The following is a 15,373-nucleotide window of genomic DNA, read 5'->3' on the forward strand; positions in this document are numbered from 1 at the left end:
ATAAATGGAGATTTCAATGCCAAAGATCCGAAGATGGCCACTTATCGTAACGCCGTTCTCAAAATATTGGCTCGGTTCGAGGGGCTCGAGTTTCATCATGTGGCTCGAGAAAAGTAATCAAGCGGCGGATGTCCTTGCTCGTATCCGCGCCAAGCGCGACCCCGTACACCTAACATCTTTCTGGAAAGGCTCTTCAAGCCATCCGTGGTGTGGCAAGGGGAGAGCGGCAACACCAGTCTGGTTCCGACTATAACCCCAGATTCCGAATAAAGCGATTGAGGGAGTCCTGGACTAAGGGGTCCTCGGGCGTCCGGCCTGTTATCCATGGGCCGGACTGGTGGGCTGTGAAGACATGAAGACCGAAGACTCTACCCGTGTCTGGATTGGACTCTCCTTGGCGTGGAAGGCAAGCTAGGCAACCAACTATGAAGATTCCTTCTTATGTAACCGACTCTATGTAACCCTAGATCCCTCCGGTGTCTATATAAACCGGAGGGCGTAGTACGGAAAGGATATACTCATTACCACAGTCATACAGGCTAGACTTCTAGGGTTTAGTGTCAGTGGGAAACGACACCTATGGGATCACAAGAATCCCTACTACGGTTGCCGGGGCGCAGGGTTGTGAGATGAGCAGGAATAATAGTCAACACAAGGATCGTTTACCCAGGTTCGGGCCGCGAGGATGCGTAAACCCCTAGTCCTGCTTTGGTGGATGTATTGAGAGAGTTATTGAGCTCTCGAACTAGCTATGGTGGCTGCGTAGTTCCAAAGAGCCGAATCCCTCTCCAGTTTGCCAAGGGCCTCCTTTTATAGTCGAAAGGGGCTGCCACAGTGGCACACAGGAGGTGGAAAGGCCTACAGTGCCGCGAGCTTATCGCTCGTGTTACAGGACAAGACACATTTAATGCGTAGCTTAGGTGTCCCTTAGCTTTATTGGGGATGGGAACGAGGCCCGTCCCGTCCGCTGCCGCCTCGCCTTGCTTCGACATGCGCCCAGGCTAGCGGTGCATGCAGCGCCATGTAGGCAGGCAGGCATCTGAGGTGGCGTGGTGGTGGGATCTTCACGAAGATCCGCATGCCACCACGCAGGTGCTTGCTGAGTTGGCGTAGAGGCCGCCCGTCGCCACACAGGTGCCTGCCCAGCTGGTTGAGCTAGCAGCTGCTTGGGGACGGCGGTGGAGTCTTGGTCGACGCGGGCCTGGCTGTGGCCCCGCTGACGCCCACGGCAAGGGCCTTGCCGGGGGCCCGGCAAGGGTCTTGCCGTGGCGTTGCAGTCGTCCCCGGCAAGGCGCTTGCCAGGGGTCTTGTGGATCTCCTCGGCAAGGATCCTGCCGAGGGTCGTCGTCTTCTGGTTCTCATCTGAACTCATAGCTCTATGGTCTTGACAAAGATCTGCATGCCACCATGGAGGTGCCTCCCGAGCCCCTGGCCCCACGTGGTTGATGGTGTTGGAAACCGTGGGCTTAAGGGTGGCGCGCTCTGCTAGTGTGGGCGAGCTGCCCCGGCAAGGATCTTGCCGGGGGAACCTGCTTTGTCCCTCTGCTTCTTTGTGTTCTTGGCCTTGGCGTTGTCCTGGGCTTCGGCTTCTCTCCGACTCCCCTTCTCTGCCCTGCTTAGTGTGGCCGTGGCACGCGGCTCTGACTGCCCGTGCACAAGTAAAGGGGTACAAAGGTGCGCCCCTACTTTTGTACACCGACAGGAGCCCCCGGGCCTGGGCCACATATTCGATGCGCGGGCAGGCGGGGCGGATTCTACCGCGGTAATTTTCCATCTGTTGTGCTTCCCCACGACCTGTGTTGGACGCGCGACGTGGGGGTGCCGGGGGCGTGCATGACGTGGGCGGCATGCGTGGGGCGGTTTCCGCATGCATGCGTTACATCGTGGTAAAGAGGAGGCTCGCGCCTTCCCCGTAAAAAGAGGGAGGCCTGGAGGCGCGGCTCATTTACTGGATGGACTCGGGCCATGGTCTTCGAGGCGCCCACGCCCCCCCGATCACGGGGCGGGGAGCGGTCGCCTCCCGTCCTTTCGACCCTGCACATTCGCCACGTGTCTCTCATGCAAGTGGCGGGCTGTGGAGGCGGGAAACTGGGCCGTCGCTGATTGGGGCAGTGGGTCGGTCTCGATTCCTTGCGCCTCCGCCGGCTGGATTGGCTGAGTGGGGCGGTCGAGCCTCGACCCCGCCCCTTTATAAGGAAGGGGGAGGGCGGCATCGTCCCACATTCCTTCAGCATCCATCCTCCTTCATCCTTGCTTCTTTCTTCCACATGCCATGGTGAGAGGAGGTGATAGGCCTTTGACGGTGGCGGCGAGGGTCGCTGCTCGTCAGCGCGTCCCTCCTTCCCACGAGCCCATGGTGGTGGAGCTAGCCACAAGAGGAAGGGGGAGGGGGCGTGGCCGAGGTCGCCGTGGCGGTCGGGGGAGAGGAGGACGAGGTGGCGCGGCGGCCGTGCCTCCGCTAGCAGTGCCTCCCGCGATGGAGGGCCACGTCGGCGACCGGCCCCACGAATTCTTCATCAGGCTGCGCCGGCCACCGCGTCGTCGTCTCCGTCTCCCCACCCCCTTCGCTGAAGAGATGGAGCTCGATCCGCCCCAGACCCTCAGATTGCACATGAGGGGCTCCGGGACCGGCGGTACGCGGGTCGACGTCGACTTCCCTGCTCTGCTTGTTATGTATCTCCGTCGTGGATGGAAGACATTTGCTCGCATCCATAGCCTAACGGTGGGGCTCGTCCTCTACTTCAAGTTAATGGAGGGCGGGCTTCTCTCCATCAAGGTCTTCGGAGATCTTGGCACTCGTCTGAAGTGCTGTGTGGAGAGCTCCTCCGACGATGAAGATTCCTCCTTGAGCGGGAGTGACGAGGAGGACAGCGACAGCGACAACGAAGGAGTCGGGCGGCAAGATGCCGACCCCGACTTCGACTGACCGCGTCGGCCCTCCCTCGGCCCCGCGCCATGCCGAGGGCCTTCCTCATCAAGCTCTCCATCGGCGCGTTCCCCATCGCCTCCTTGGGCAGCTGGCATAGGAGGGCCGGAGAAGGCAAAGAAGGCGGGCGGCAGCCGTCAACTCGGAGTACGCGGGCACCGACGCCTTCATCGCGTATTGTCGGGCCGTTGCCTCATCTTCCAGCCCCTCCGCCGGCACAGGGATGCTCTCTTGGCGCCTTCTGCTTCTCGTACCTCGCCTAGGCGCTCCTTTCTCCCTCCTGCTGTCTTGCTTCACCTCCTGAGGAGAGGGACAAGAAAGGGATTATGGGCACCTTATCTCTTTTTAGTTTGTAAGCCTGCGGGCACTTGTTAATTTTTAGACTTGTAATCCCCTTGCTCATGTTTTTCATTCCGTACGAACTGTACCAGCATGGGACGTCTTTAGTGAGAAAGGGTGTTTGCTGGGTTCTTTGTGCGTGAGCGAGGCCCATGCCAAGGACGAATCCTTGTTATTTCTAAGATAAACATTGCCACCCGGCAACAGGCCGTGCCGTCCCCCTGCTTTGGTCAACCATTCTCACGCTCTTGGCGGAGGCAGGGACGATGCAGGGTTAGGCCCCTCGTTCATTTCTCTTGCCACCGCGACTACGACCAAGTTCCGACCCAGGGGATAGCTCTTGGGTACGGGAAAAGGGGAGCACGGTGGTTTTAAGAATATAAACGAGGTTTCATATGTCCCAGTCCTATACGGAAGTGCATAACAGGGGATAACAGACTTATCTGAATCCGCAGCCCCCGACAACCTTGGCTTGCCGTGGTCGGATCCTTGCGTCTTCAGCCCCCGGCGATCCTGGCTTGCCGGGGCCGGAGCGTCGGTCCATCCTCTGTCTCCCAAGCGTCTCAGGAGATATGTCCACGTGTTGTGCGAACCAAAGAGGACAGAAAGACGCACACCCGACCTCTAGGCTAGGGGTTAGTCGCCTCTAAGCACTATCAACCCTAACGGAGGACGAGACTTAACCTAGCATGCATGCTATAACTTAGGGCGCCAGCGCTTCGTTTATTTATGCTCAGGGTCTGCGGCTGGCTTTGTCCAGAGGGTTACATGCCTTGCCGGCAAAGCTCGTACAAAAGGTGGCTTGCCAGGAGGCCCGACAAGCCGCGCCTTATGGGTAAAACTTGCGAAGATGCTCAATGTTCCCGGAGTTGCTCACTGGGACAGCATCTTCAGTCTCGAGGCGGACTGCGCCGGGCCTGGTGACTCGTATTACCCGATAAGGGCCTTCCCACTTCGGCGTCAACTTGTTGGAATTCTTGGCCGACTGAACGCGCCGAAGAACAAGGTCGCCTTCCTCAAAGCTTCGGGCATGGACCTTGCGGCTATGGTAGCGGCGCAAGGCTTGTTGGTAGCATGCTGCTCTCACAGCCGCCCGAAGACGATCTTCCTCAAGGAGCGTTGCGTCATCTTGCCGCAACTGCTCTTGCTCAAGCTCATCATAAGCGAGCACTCGAGGTGACCCGTATATGAGTTCCGTGGGGAGAACTGCTTCTGCCCCATATGCTAGGGCAAAGGGTGTCTGGCCGGTGGCTCGATTTGATGTCGTCCTGATCGACCAAAGAACCGCCGGCAACTCATCAATCTAGCGCCTTCCACTCTTGTGTAGCTTGTCGAAGGTCTTCGTTCTCAGGCCTCGCAACACTTCAGCATTTGCCCTCTCCGCTTGGTCGTTGCTCTGGGGGTGTGCCACGGAAGCAAAATAGACCTTGCTGCCGAGGTCTTGGATGTATTGCATGAATGTGTGGCTTGTGAACTGCGTGCCGTTATCGGTGGTGACTCTGTTTGGCACAATAAAAAGGTAGACTAGTCCCTTGAAGAACTTGACGTCTGACTGTGTTGTCACCTTCCTCACCGGTTCCACCTCCGGCCACTTTGTGAACTTGTCGATTGCAACGTACAAGTACTCAAAGCCCTCGACAGCACGAGGGAAGGGGCCCAGTATGTCGAGCCCCCAGACCGAAAATGGCTAGGAGAGAGGGATTGCTTGAAGGGCTTGAGCTGGTTGATGAAGCTTCTTTGAATGCAACTCACACGCTTCACACTTGGTTACTAGTGTCGTTGCATCCTGGAGGGCGGTGGGCCAGAAGAAGCCTTGCCGGAACGCCTTGCTGGCAAGGGCCCTTGACCCTATGTGGGAGCCACATATGCCACCATGTATCTCTGCCAACAGCTCCAATCCTCCTCCCGGGGGATGCACTTCAATTTCACACCGTTCGGTCTTCTTCTGTACAGGACGTCATCAACGAACTGGTACAAGGCAGATCGACGGGCTACTTTTTCCGCTTCTTCCTGCTCCTCAGGAAGTTCCCCTGTCTGGAGGAAGTGGACGGTATGTTGTGCCCATGCTGGAGCCTGGGGCTCGACGGCAAGGACCAAAGGCATCTCTTCCGCCGTAGGGGCAGCCATCTCTACGGCCAGGGCTTGGTGTCCTGCCGGAGCCAGCCGTCCATCGGCAGGCTCAGGATCCGCGGCAACACCCTTGCCGGTAGCCCCTGGGGGCTCGGAGGGAAAGTACTTGCCGGGGCCTGACTTGCTCCGCTAGTTCTGCTCTGTTGATGGTTCGACGGATGGTTGAGTTAGCCGAAGCAAAAAGGTACCTGGTTCCACAGGTAGTCAGCAATGTCGTTCTCCGCTCGGGGAACGTGCTCTGCTTGTATACCGTCGAAGCGCTCCTCCAGTTTCCTCACCTCGTCTACGTAGGCCTCCATCAACGGACTCTGATAATCCTTGTTAACTTGTCTGACGACAAGCTGTGAATCACCCCTGACGATGAGCTTTTTCACCCCGAGGTCCGCCGCGATCCTGAGACCGGCAAGTAGCCCCTCGCATTCAGCAGTATTGTTGGTGGACATCTCCCTCGGAAAGTGCATCTGGATTACATACTTGAGGTTCTCTCCGGTGGGTGCGACGAGCAGCACACCAGCACCGGCGCCTTGCAGCGAGAAAGCTCCGTCAAAGTACATAATCCAGTCGCGAGCTATTTCCTTGCCGGGGAGAGTGGTCTCCTGGATCTCTTCGTCAGGCGTTGAGGTCCATTCTGCAATGAACTCCGCCAGGACTCTGCTCTGGATTGTCGAAGTACTTTGAAACTTCAACCCAAAGCTCGACAACTCCAAGGCCCATTCCACAATCCTTCCGGTCGCATCTAGGTTGTGCAGTATCCGTTGCAATGGGAGGCGGGTGACGACAGTGATCTCGTGGGCTTGGAAGTAATGACGCAGCTTCCTCGAGGCCATAAGGAGGCCGAAGAGCAATTTCTGCACACCGGAGTACCTCGACCTAGCCCCCTGCAGGAGGGAGCTGACAAAGTAAATCGGGTGCTGCATCATCTTCTTCTTCTGCACCACTTCACTTGACTGTGCGGGCACTGCCCCGATGGCGTCAGACTCTGCTGGGAGCCTTGCCTTGCCGGCACCAGGCCCTGCCAGGGGAGTCTCTGACTTGCCGTCTACCAGTCCTGCCGTCGCCACTGCCTCCTCGTCAACTTCCCTCTACGCCACCAGTGCAGCACTGACCACTTGATTCGTCGCCGCTAGATATAGCAGCAATGGCTCTTGTGGTTTTGGCGCAACTAGTATCGGCGTAGAGGAAAGGTATCTCTTTAGGTCTTGCAACGCTGCTTCGGCCTCTGGGGTCCACTCCATTGGACCCGCCTTCTTCAGGATCTTGAAAAAAGGAAGGGCGCGCTCGGCGGACTTGGAGATGAATCGGCTCATGGCGGCAACGTAGCCAGTGAGCCGACGCACATCCTTGATCCGCTTGGGCGCCACAATCTGCTCGATAGCCTTGATCTTGCCTAGGTTTGCCTCGATCCCGCGCTGCGACACAAAGAACCCGAGAAGCTTGCCGGACGGAACGCCGAAGATACACTTCTCAGGGTTCAGCTTGAGGTTGATCTTGCACAGGTTGGCAAACGTGTCTTCCACGTCTTGTACAAGAGTTGCCCCGTCCATGGTTTTGACCACTATGTCATCCATGTATGCTTCCATATTTCTTTGGAGCTGGGGTTCAAAACCAATTTGGACCGCTCTTGCAAACGTCGAGCCAGCATTCTTCAACCCGAAAGGCATCCGTAAAAAGCAATACGTACCACATGGGGTGATGAATGTTGTCTTGTCTTCATCTTATCTTGTCATGAAGATCTGGTGGTAACCTGAGTAGGCGTCGAGGAATGACAATAGATCACACCCGGCCGTCGAGTCAACAATCTGGTCGATGCGCGGCAACATGAAGGGGTCCTTGGGACAAGCCTTATTGATATCTGTGTAGTCAATACACAGCCTCCACTTCCCATTTGTCTTGCGCACCACCACCGGATTGGCCAACCACGTCGGATGGAGCACTCCTCTCACCAAACCTGCCGCTTCCAACTTCCTGATCTCCTCCGTGATGAGCTCTTACCTTTCCAGAGCCTGCTTCCTGACCTTCAGCTTGACGGGCTGCGCATGAGGGCAGACAGCTAGGTGGTGCTCAATCACCTCCCTGGGAACATCGGGGATGTCGGATGCTTGCCATGCAAACACATCGACATTCTCCCGTAGGAAGGTGACGAGCGCGCCTTCCTATTTGCTGTCGAGGGTGGAGCTTATGGTGAAGGCCCCTCCCATGCCATCCCCCCTAACGGACACCTTCTTGGTCTGCGGTGGCTCAGCTCTAGATTTCTTGCTCTTGCCGGTGGAGCTCTTTGGCACGTCCTCGACGGTAGCACAACACTCCGAAGAGGTGCGCTTGCCGGAGTGGGTGCGAGAGGTCTTGCCGGGCTTCTTCTTTCCTCCCAGGGATTCAGCGGCAGGAGCAAGTGCCTTTGCGGCAGCTGCTGCAACTGCTTCCCGGTAGAGATGGTCGGCGCAATTCAATGCATCCTTCTTGTCGGAGGGGACAGAGATGATGGTCAATGGCCCGGGCATCTTCAGCATGTTGTAGGCGTAGTGCGACGCCGCCATGAACTTGGCTAGTGCCGGGCGGTGGAGGATCCTGTTGTCGGGCAAGGAGATCTCGGCCACATCGAAGATGATTCTCTCTGTCCTGTAGTTCAACTCTCCTCCAAACGTCACGGGCAGTGTGACCTTCCCCTTTGGCTGGCTCCTCCCCGGATTGACCCCTTGAAACATGCCCGTTTCCTCGAGGTCTCCATCAGGAATTTGCAGCCTTTTGATCACGACGGGCGAGATCAAGTTCAGGCCGGCCCCGCCGTCGTCCAACATCTTGTTCACCTTGAGGTTCTGTATCGTTGGCGATACCAACAACAGCAAACACCCGACCGCGGTTGTGCGGTCAGGGTGGTCCTCGGCATCAAAGATGAGGGGCGTGCTGGACCACTTCAGCGGCTTCTGACCGTCGAACGACGGCTCTGCTGCTGTAATCTCACGCGCCCACTGCTTGAGCTAGCGGTGAGAAGTATGCAGCGAGGCGCCACCATCAACGCACATGGCATCCGTAGCCTTCTGGAACTCTTGCTCACCGGAATCGTCGTCCTCGTCACGATCATCGTCTTCTTGCTTCTTGTCACGGCCCCAGGCGGGCCTCTCTTGCTGGTTGTCCTTGCCGCGGCGGCCTCCTTGGCCGCCACGCTTCTTGCCGGATCCCTCGGCACCATCCTGGCCCTTCTCCTGGTCCCGCCTCTCATACTCAGCTTTTTGCTTCTCAGCAAGCAGCTCGACTTGTCGGCAGTTCTGGAGGTCGTGGCCCTAGGTGCGGTGGATCTTGCAGTACTGCTTGTTGGAGCTTCCTGGCTTGTCGGCGGCCGCCATGGCCCGGCAGGCGGCGCACCCGGCAATCTCCTTGCTGTGGTCGTCTGCCTTGGCCTTCTTGGCAGTACCAGTGCTGTCGGATCCCTCAACGGCAAGCACGGTCTTGCCCTTGCGTTTCCTGTTGCGACATCGGCCCTTCTTCGTCGGGCCGGCGGTGTCTTCATCAGAAGAGTCGGTTTCCGCGCCGGCGTCCTCGCCGGGGTACTTCCTTCCCTCGTCAGCCCGGGCGCACCTATCGGCCAGAACGTAAAGTTCGGCCACATCCTTAACCTTGTTCATCGCCAGCTCTTTGCGCATCTTGCGGTTGCGCACGTTCTGATGGAACGCGCTGATCACGGCGGCGGGATGAACATCGGGGATGTTGTACTCCATCTGGCTAAGCCTCTGGATGTACTTGCGCAGGGTTTCCCTTTCCTTCTGGGGAATGATATGCAGATCACTGGCCTGACCATGAGCTTGCTGGCCCCCGGTGAAGGCACCAATGAACTCATGGCACAGATCCGACCAAGAAGAGATGGAATCCGCCGGCAAGTGCATCAACCAAGACATGACGTTGGGCTTCAGTGCCAATCGGAAGTAATTGGCAAGAACCTTGTCGTCGCGAGCTCCGGCAGCTTGCATCGCAATGGTGTAGATGCTGAGGAACTCCGAGGGATGGGTCTTGCCATTGTACTTCTCGCCAACGTCGGGCTTGAACATGCGGTGGGACGGCCACTGGATCTGCCGCAGCTCACGGGTAAAAGCTGGGCAACCCACCTTGTAAGGTAGGCCACCGGAGCTCCCCGGCGTTGGGTGGTCCATAGCGGGTCCTGCCCGCTTGTCCGACTGGTGGCGCGTATCGCGCCGGCGCTCGATAGTGGTTCGAGCATCTTCGTGGGCTTGTTCTCGAAGAACTTGGCGTTGGTCGCGGTGGGTCCGTGGGTCGGACGACGCTATGGAAATATTATCACAAGCGTCATCGCGATGGACCGACACCTGCGGTGGCTGGCGTGGAGGAGGGGAGTGCACCATGGCCGCCGCACCCCCGGCCCCTCCACCACTGTCATGCGGTGGTTCGACGGAGCGGCGGCCCGAAGGCCCCGCCGATCGCGGATCTTCTTTATTGGCGACGGCGACGAGGCTCCGGATGGTGGCTCTCCACTCGTCAAGCTTCTCCGCAGCAGGAGGGAAGTCGAGGAGCAGCTGCGCGCGCCAAAGCTTCCGCTGGCGTGGGTGGCGGCGACAACTGCGTGGACCGTGGCGCGCTTCGACTTCTAACTACGTTAGAAGGAGCTCTACCACGGCCCAGCGGCTGCGTGCCATTTTCGCCAACACTTCGGCGAGCATGTTGGACTCCCTCGTCCAGCGGACGATGCACAGGGCTCTTCCCACGGCAGTGCCCGGGGTCTCCAGCGTGGTGGCGCTGCTCATCGCGCGCTGTGGGCGTCTTGGAGGTCGCTGCGCCACCCGTGGGTGGCACAACAACACTCCTGGAGGGGCCCAGCTCCGTCTTTGGATTTGGCGGCGTGCAGCCCGTCGCCTGGCGCACGAACGACGCCGCTCGCCAGGCTCTGACTGCCAGAGCGATGTTGGTTCTCGCGGACTGCGGCCCAGGTCCTGTCCGCGACCGGCCCGCTGTTTTCCCGCTCTGGCACGGGCCGTTCGGCTCCTGACGAGCCGACCGCCATGATCGTCTTCTTGTTGGGAGCCATGGCGATGAAGAACTGCTAGGCTAACTACTAGACCAGATTCTCACAATTGTGCCCCCTACCTGGCGCGCCAAAGATGTCGGTGGGAAACGACACCTATGGGATCACAAGAATCCCTACTACGGTTGCCGGGGCGCAAGGTTGTGAGAAGAGAAGGAATAACAGTCAACACAAGGATCGTTTACCCAGGTTCGGGCCGCGAGGATGCGTAAAACCCTAGTCCTACTTTGGTGGATGTATTGAGAGAGTTCTTGAGCTCTCGAACTAGCTATGGTGGCTGCGTAGTTCCAAAGAGCCGAATCCCTCTCCAGTATGCCAAGGGCCTCCTTTTATAGTCGAAAGGGGCTGCCACAGTGGCACATAGGAGGTGGAAAGGCCTACAGTGTCGCGAGCTTATCGCTCGTGTTACAGGACAAGACGCATTTAATGCGTAGCTTAGGTGTCCCTTAGCTTTATTGAGGACGGGAACGAGGCCCGTCCAGTCCGCTGCCGCCTCGCCTTGCTTCGACACGCGCCCAGGCCAGCGGTGTATGCGGCGCCATGTAGGCAGGCAGGCAGCTGAGGTGGTGCGGTGGTGGGATCTTCACGAAGATCTGCATGCCACCACGCAGGTGCTTGCTCAGTTGGCGTAGAGGCCGCCCGTCGCCACGCAGGTGCCTGCCCAGCTGGTTGAGCTAGCAGCTGCTTGAGGACAACGGTGGAGTATTGATCGACGCGGGCCTGGCTGTGGCCCCGCTGACGCCGTCGGCAAGGGCCTTGCCGGGGGCCCGGCAAGGGTCTTGCCGTGGCGTTGCAGTCATCCCCGGCAAGGCGCTTGCCGGGGGTCTTGTGGATCTCCTCGGCAAGGATCCCACCGAGGGTCGCCGTCTTCTGGTTCTCATCTGATCTCATATCTCTATGGTCTTGACAAAGATCTGCATGCCACCATGGAGGTGCCTCCCGAGCCCCTGGCCCAACGTGGTTGATGGCGTTGGAAACCGTGGGCTCAAGGGTGGCGCGCTCTGCTGGTGTGGGCGACACTACGGGAAACAGGAGATTTGCCGTCAGTACTTTCTTTGCCGTCACCATTTTGTCGGGGCATATGGCAAAGAAAGGGTTTGCCGTCATCAGCAGACGGCAAAGAACAGATGAAGGCAAATCCATACTTTGCCGTCTGCAACAAAAACCACAGACGGCAAAGGGTCTTTGCCGTCTGCCATTTCTTTTACAGATGGCAAAGAGTTCATTTTGCCGTCTGTAACAAAATACACAGACGGCAAAGTCTTTGCTGTCTGTGTATTTTGTTACAGACGGCAAAGTGAGCTCTTTGTCGTCTGTAGAGAAAACCGCAGACGGCAAATAGAAAACACAGCACGCGGATCCATCACGTGGATCAATGACGTGGCAGCAATCCACCACCGCGCGCTGCTCCTGTGCACGATCCAACTCCACCTCCACCTCTTATCCTCTTCTCTCTCTCTCCCTTATCCTCTTCTCTCTCTCCCGTCCCCCATGCCTCTCCTTGTTCCCAGCCTCTTCTCTCTCTCTCCCTTATCCTCTTCTCTCTCTCCCGTCCCCCACGCCTCTCCTTGTTCCCAGCCAAGATCCACCTCCACCTACCGCCGTTCCCCAAGCCGCTGACGAGCACCAGGTCAAGCTCCGCCGCCCCTACCTCCTTCTCCTTCCTCCTGCCTGTCTTCCTCGTTCTCTATCTCTCCCCCATACCTCACCCCTTGCCCTCTCCCTCTCAGGCAGCCGACGCCATGGACGGCTGCGGAGCTTCGCGCCACCCGACGTCAACCGCATCGCCGCCCCAAGGGATCCGTGCGCGTGGCCACGTTGAGCCGCACATGCGCTAGAGCCATCCGCCGGTGTGTGCCGCCGCAGCAACAGGTTCGGCAATGACTGTCGGCCCTGCCGCTTCGTTGCTCCTGCCCAAACCGGCCTCCGCTTTCTTACCCCGCCACCGGCGAGCTGCCATGCCCGTCCTCGTCGCACTGGTGCTGTCCTCCAGTATGCATGCTGGCTGTGACCAGAGCCCCGTACATATTTGGTTCGGTTGCAGCGCTGCTACTTCCCGGTGGATCTAGGCTGCCCAGGCTAGCAACGTGTGTGTTGCTTTCTTGATGGGTTTTAAGTGGATCTTAATTTGATGTATCCTGGCACTTGTCCGTGTGTAAATCTGATGTGCAGAACACTTAGAAGTTGCTACTCGTAGGATATTCTTGCTCGTATGTGTACACGTGAAGAATGGCTAGCTTTTAGATCCGTTTTCTTTTTGTTAAAGAAATATACATTCATTTTTATTGGATCTGTATTGCAAATCTCTGTAGTGACGCCATCGTCCTCTTTTGTTCTAACCACGCTGTACACACGACGCCGACGCGACCACTGAAGCAGCAGCTGCCCTCCTCTCTGCTTCCCTTCTTCCCGAGCTCACCGAAGCAGCAGTGGCCGCCCTCCGAAAGCTTGGAATGACGGCAAAGAAAATCAAAAAAATAAACTTTAAAATAATCTTTGCCGTCTTTAGTTTACTCTGGATGACGGCAAAGAAATTGTTTTGACTAACGGCAAAGACCGCATTCTTTGCCGTCTGTTATTTATAAGGCTGACGGCGAAGTAGATTTGGCTGACGGCCCGATAAAAAGCTGACGGCAAAGTATTCTTTGCCGACTTATCTTTGCCGTCTGAGTTTGCCGTCTGCTTCCTAACGGCAAAATCTTTGCCGTCTGGATTTCGGTTTTTGCCGTCTGTAATTCACAGACGGCAAATTACCTGTTTCCTGTAGTGCGAGCTGCCCCGACAAGGGTCTTGCCGGGGGAACCTGCTTCGTCCCTCTGCTTCTTTGTGTTCTTGGCATTGTCCTGGGCTTCGGCTTCTCTCCGGCTCCCCTTCTCTGCCCTGCTTAGTGTGGCCGTGGCGCGCGGCTCTGATTGCCCATGCACAAGTAAAGGGGTACAAAGGTGTGCCCCTACTTTTCTACACCAACATTTAGCCATTATGATCTTGCGGTAGATCAAATCTTGTAACACTCATATTCATCAAGATCAATCAAGTAGGAAGTAGGGTATTACCTTCATAGAGAGGGCCCGAACCAGGGTAAACATCGTGTCCCCCGTCTCCTGCAACCATCGACCTTAGACGCACAGTTCGGGACCCCCTACCCGAGATCCGCCGGTTTTGACATCGACATTGGTGCTTTCATTGAGAGTTCCATTGTGATGTCGACGAAAGGTTCGATGGCTCGCCATGTCCTGAAAGACAACATCACCTCCGGGGGAGTCCTGGCCCCAGGCCAAACCCTTCGGCTGGGCGGCTTTACCATGATCGCCCGTTCGGCCGTTGAGCCGACGATGACCTATCGGGTCATCGAAAACCCCCTTCGCATCAACTCCGAACACTCCAAGCGGATGGATCCGGTAGAGTTTTCGTCCTTGAACGAGCTCCTAGATCGCATCGCTGCTTTGGGAATCGCTACAGATTACGATCGGATCAGGCCTAAAACCGATCAAGGAGAGATTAAAACTCCACCGGTCACCCACCAGATAGCGGTAGTCGAGGAGCAGGACGGCGAGTCTTATTCTATATCGAAGACGGACTATGTCTGGATCGCCGATCTGGAAGAACCAGATACCCACCAGTGAAAGGATGCGACCAGCCCTCCGAACATAGAATCGGACGACAGTCCTAAACAATCAGAAGATACTCCAGGACCCGGACTGTTGAGTCTGGAAGGTCTTCAGACTCCGGGTAATCGGTCGGGTCAGGGTTCGGATTTAATTCCACCCACCCACCAGGACATAGACGCCCTCATGAGCATCAAACAGCAGTCTCAGGAAATGGTCCACCACTTCTGGGCCAGATTCCTCCTTGCCAAAGATAAGGTAAAAGATTGCCGCGGCGAGGGCACGATATCAGCGTTCTGCAACAACTGCGCGGACGAAGGTATCCTTAACGCTATAAATCGCGGCCGCATACTCAAGTTCACTGACTTAGCAACTATCGTACAAAAGTACAGCGCGATGGAAAGCGCCTGGAAAACTCGGGCAGCTTGCTGGGAACCGTCGGTCCCAACTCAACTCCTCCTACAGGCGAAGAGGGCGCACCCCCGTGGCACGCCCAATCCAACAGTCAAGAAACATAAGCCCATTACGCGGCACGGCACCGTTTTGAAGGGATGGCTCGATGGCCCATGCAAAATACACACGGCACCAGATACCGTGGCAACCCACAGCCTTAGAGCATGTTGGATACTCCGGCAGGTACCCAAGAGCAGCGAGGACATCCTTATCAAGGACACCCCAGAACAGCACCCTCCAGAAAACGACGACACAAGAGTATTGACGGTCTTCGAGACATTCGCTTCTAACAACAAACGCAAAAGGGCACTTCGCGACCTCGCCAAAGTCTGCCAAATTGCTACAATAAACCCTTGGAACGACACGGCTATAACATTTAATGCCGGTGACGAACCGAGGTACAGGACAGTCCGAGTGCCAGCCGCATTAGTCCTCAGTCCTGTCGTGGACGGGTTTCGACTTACTAAGGTCCTCATGGACGGCGGCAGCGGACTAAATTTCATTTACAAGGACACACTCCACAAAATGGAAATAGACAGGAGCCGCATCAAGCAAAGTAGCATAACCTTCCGCGGAATCATTCCCAGCCGGGAGGCACGGTGCGTGGGCAAAATCACACTTGACGTGGTATTCCGCACGCCGGAGAATTATCAGTCCGAAGAAATCACTTTCCAAGTGGCCCCTTTCAGCAGCGGATACCACGCCCTGTTGGGGCGGGATGCTTTTACACGCTTCCAAGCTATACCTCATTACGGGTATATGAAGCTCAAAATGCCCGGACCAAACGGCATAATCACTCTCGTCAGTGATCCGGACATAGCACTCTGCGCTGAAAACAAAACCGCATCCTTGGCCCTTAAGGCGCTATCCGAAGCCCTCGCGGCCGAAGAG

At 57.1% G+C, this 15,373-nt stretch overlaps 1 long non-coding RNA gene across 1 annotated transcript; it reads left to right on the forward strand.

Annotated features, from left to right (window-relative positions):
* The first annotated feature begins 11,907 nt into the window (after positions 1–11,907).
* LOC109771111 (uncharacterized) lies at positions 11,908–12,709 on the forward strand. Its single transcript, XR_002234734.4, has 2 exons — positions 11,908–12,054; positions 12,155–12,709. It is a non-coding gene; the product is annotated as an uncharacterized lncRNA (long non-coding RNA).
* Positions 12,710–15,373: the final 2,664 nt, after the last annotated feature.

The sequence above is a fragment of the Aegilops tauschii genome, chromosome 7, assembly GCF_002575655.3.
Source record: "Aegilops tauschii subsp. strangulata cultivar AL8/78 chromosome 7, Aet v6.0, whole genome shotgun sequence".
In the NCBI taxonomy this organism is placed as follows: Eukaryota; Viridiplantae; Streptophyta; class Magnoliopsida; order Poales; family Poaceae; genus Aegilops; species Aegilops tauschii.